Source organism: Trichosurus vulpecula, chromosome 1 (genome assembly GCF_011100635.1).
Source record: "Trichosurus vulpecula isolate mTriVul1 chromosome 1, mTriVul1.pri, whole genome shotgun sequence".
Lineage (NCBI taxonomy): Eukaryota > Metazoa > Chordata > Mammalia > Diprotodontia > Phalangeridae > Trichosurus > Trichosurus vulpecula.
In genome coordinates, this window is record NC_050573.1 from 319,806,156 (window position 1) to 319,810,496 (window position 4,341).

At 44.8% G+C, this 4,341-nt stretch overlaps 1 pseudogene; it reads left to right on the forward strand.

The window, feature by feature from the left end:
* Positions 1-333: 333 nt before the first annotated feature.
* On the forward strand, positions 334-2,974 carry LOC118843522 (annotated as a pseudogene).
* The last annotated feature ends 1,367 nt before the right edge of the window (positions 2,975-4,341 follow it).

The following is a 4,341-nucleotide window of genomic DNA, read 5'->3' on the forward strand; positions in this document are numbered from 1 at the left end:
GATCTAGCAGGTTCTACATTAAGGGATGGAAGGGCTTGGAATATGATATTCTGGAGGTCAAAGGAGCTAGGCTTTAAACCAAGAATCACCTACCCAGCAAACTGACTATAGTGCTCCAACGCAAATTATGGATTTTCAATAAAATAGAGGACTTTCAAGCTTTCTCAATGAAAAGATCAGAGCTGAATAGAAAATTTGACTTTAGGCTGGAGGACCCCAGCAGTGAGTGGCCGTGTCTTCCCCTGGGGGGGCGGAGACCCAGGGCGCCAGGGGAATGCAGAGTGAGTTGCCTGCAGCAGAGACCGAGACTAGAAAGTCTTCGAGCCCATGGTCATGTCCTGGGGCATCCTGACCCCGCCTGTGGGCCTCCTCTCGGATGAGGATGTCGTCGTGTCACCCATGTTCGAGTCCACAGCCGCTGATCTGGGGGCTAAGATCCAGAAAGGTCCGTTGTCCGAATTCTCAGCCATCTCCCTTCCCCAGTAGAGGAAAGAGAACAGGTTGTACCTGAGGATGGTGCAGAGAAGGTCAAAGTGTACCTGAGAGTCTGGTCACTGCTGCCTTCAGAGGTAGAGAGACACAAAGAACAGGTTGTGTCTGAATCGAGAACCCAGAGACCCTTGTTCTGCAGGTGCCCAAAGACTCTTTTCCCATGAAAAGCAATGAGTCAGGTGTGGGCCAAGCCACTCATAGATTCACCTTTTCCCAGATCTTTGGACCAGAAATAAGACAGGCATCTATCTTTAACCTAACAGTGAAATAAATGACCCAAGATGTGCTCAAAGGCTACAACTGGCTGCTTTATACATATGGATTTACTAACTCTAGAAAGACCCATACTGTCCAGGGTAGCAACAAGGATGGGGGGATCTTACCTCGTTCTCTGGCTGTGATCTTCAATAGCATTCAGAACCAACTCTACCCAGCCTCTGATCTGAAGGCTTCATTTGCTAACAAAGTGATCTCGCTAGATAGTAAGCAGGCAAGGCATGAAGCGATGAAGAAGGCAGCCCTGCTGAATGGCAGCTCTCAGGAGGAGGAAATGACAACTCTCTGAAGAAAAGCCACAACGTTGAATCACTACGGCTGGGGACCAGTGCCAGTTTTGACAGTGTCATTGCTGCACTCTCTTCTACTAGCCAAAGCAGTGTCAGCCTCAGCCAACTGGAGGACGTACATAGATGGGCTGAGCCAGACACTTCCCCACTCTGTGTCCCAGCTGATGTCTGGTTCTCTATCTGCATCTCCTTCTTTGAGATCTATAATGAGATAGATGATCTTTGACTTGTTGGAGCCCCCCAGCCAGCAGCAAAAGTCAGACACTCTGGCTATGTGAAGACCGAAATGGCAATCACTATGTGAAAGACCTGGATTGAATTGACATCCAGTATGCTGATGAGGCCTGGAAGCTCCTGAAACTAGGTCGTAAAAATCAGATCTTTGCCAGTACTCACCTGAACCAGAACTCCAGTCACAGCCATGGTATTTTCTCCATCCAGATCCTGCACCTACAGGGAGAAGGCAACATGGTGTCTAAGATCAGCGAGTTGTCCCTGTGTGACCTGTCTGGCTCAGAATGCTGCAAGGAACAGAAGATGAGTGAGCATATGAAGGAAGCAGGAAATATCAACACTTCCCTTCATACCCTGGGCTCCTGTATCACTGCCGTATGGCAGCACCAGCAATGGCTCAAGGAAAACCTAGTCCCTTTCCATGACAGCAAGCTGACCCAGGTGTTCTGGGGTTTCTTCACAGATCATGGCCGCTACTGCAGGATTTTCAATGTGAGTCCTTGTGCCTCTACCTATGATGAAACCCTTCATGTGGCCAAATTTTCACCCATTGCTAGTCAGCTTCCATCCCTATATTCATTCATTACAGAGCGCAGTCTCTGAGCCTCTCCAACTCTGGAGACAGGGGTTAAGCAGGAAGTAGGGCCTGATGAAAGCAGTTGTGATGAAGTTGACATTTCCATGTATGACAAAGAGGAGATACTACAAGAGGTAGAAGCCATGAAAGAGTTTCTGCTCCAAAAGCAGCAGGAGAAGTTGAAATTGGAGGGGCACCTCCATGACGAGATCTGTACTTTGATGATAGTGCAGATGCAGCAGTGGGAGCAGTGGTACAGTGAGGAAAGAGTTGTTGGAGGAAACGTAAGAGGATAAACTAAAGATCTTGAAGATGTCCCTGCAGAGTTACTACCAGGAGGAGCTGCAGGAGCACGATGGAAAGATTAAGGAGTTGGAGGAAGCTCTGAAAGAGGCTAAGAAGCAGTCTTCACCCCTCCAGACAGGCCTGGATCCTGAGCAGCCCTTGCGCAGATCTGAGCAGGTGGCTTCCTCTATTTCTAACAAACAGCTTCAGGAGACCAAAGCCAGACTAGAACAGTGCAAGGCAAAACTGGCTTCTACCACTGAAGAACTGTGGATATATCAGAGAATGTTAGATCCACCTCCTTCAGCCAAACCATTCATTGTAGATGTGGACAAGAAGTTAGAGGAGGGGCAAAAGAAGGTCAGGCTGTTGAAGAAGGAACTACAGAAATTTGGGGAATCCCTCCAATCAGCTGATAGGGTCTGTTGTCATAGCACTGGAGCAGGAAAACTACACCAGGCCCTGACAGTCTGTGATGACATCCTCATCAAACAGGACCAGACCCTCAATGACCTACAAAATAACATGACTCTGGTAAAACTGGACCTTCAGAAGAAAGCTGCCTGCATCACTGAGCAATATCATACAGTCATGAAGCTGCAGGGCTCTTCTTCCTCTGTTTCTTTAAAAAGTGGCAAGGTCCCAACCAGGAGAACCAGCAGCTCACCCAACAACCCCTGGGAAAGTAACCCTTCCTTTGAAACTTGCTTCCTCGAACCCCCACTTGCCAAGGCCCAGCAGAGAACAGTCCCTACAGATGCATTCTGTGCTCCCAAGCTCCCCTTTACTCAAATCTGGGCCTTTTGGGAAAAAATACTGAGAACATAATTATAAAATAACACTTGAGCTAAAGTGGGGCAAGTTGCTCTATGCATGAAGTTGTGATGCTCTTTATAAGCTTTAATGTACACCAAGGGCTTTATCTAAGATGGTTTACTCCAGTGACTGCTTTTTTCCTCATATGTAATATAATTATGTTATCTGTTTTCATTTTTAATGGTTCCTATGCACTCAACATGCATGTATGTATGTATGTACATTATAATAAATATATTTAGCCTTTGTTAGACTATTTTAAGCCCACCTGAGGGACTACATAAAAGACGTTGTGTTGCTCTCATGCATAAGCAAACAAGTACTTTTAAGCAGCCTTGTATTAGGTCATCTTGGAAAGGTTTCTTCAATGGGTGTGGTAGTTTTTCAAAGCTGTGGTTAATACAAAATATACTGAAATACTTGTTAACAGGTATGGTTCCATCACCCTGACCTAATTTTGGAAAAATAAATGCAGGAAATTGGATTAAAAATATTTTTATTGAAAAAAGTGACTTTCAAATACAAGAATCAAGAGAAGCATGAAAAGGTAAACAAGAAAGAGAATTCTTAAGGAACTTACTAAATTTGAACTGTTTTGTTTACATTCCTACATGGAAAGATGATGAGCGTAATTTATGAGACCTTTCTCAGTATTAGGGTAGTTGAAGGGAATATACATACATATAGACAGAAGGTACAGGGTAAGGTGAATGTGAATGGATGATATCGAAAAATAAGAAATAAATTTAAGGGGTGAGAGAGGAATATATTGAGAGAGGGAGAAAGGGACAGATAGAATAGGGTAAATTACCTCACATAAAAGTGGCAAGAAAAAGCAGTTCTGTTGGAAGGGAAAAGGGGCAGGTGAGGGTGAATGAGTGAATCTTACTCTCATCAGATTCAACTTGAGGAGGGAATAACACATACACTCAGGTGGGTATCTTACTCCACAGGAAAGTAAGGGGAAAGAGATAAAAAAGAGGGCATGATAGAAGGGAAAGCAGAGAGGGGGAGGAGGTAATCAAAAGCAAACACTTTTGAAAAGGGGCAGGGTCAAGGGAAAATATTAAATAAAGGGTGACAGGATAGGATTGGAGGAAATATAGATAGCCTTTCACAACATGAGCATTGTGGAACTGTTTTACATAATGATACAACATGATCTATGTTGAATTGCTTGCCTTCCTAGGGAGGGTGGGTAGGAAGGGAAAAGGGGAGTTTTAAAAGCAGATGTTCAAAAACATTGTTTTTCTGCATGCAACTGGGAAACAAGATATATAGGGAATGGGGCAAAGAAATCTATCCTGCCCTACAAGAATGTAAGGAGAAAGTGGATGGGGCGTAGTGGGATGACAGAAGGGAGGGCTGACT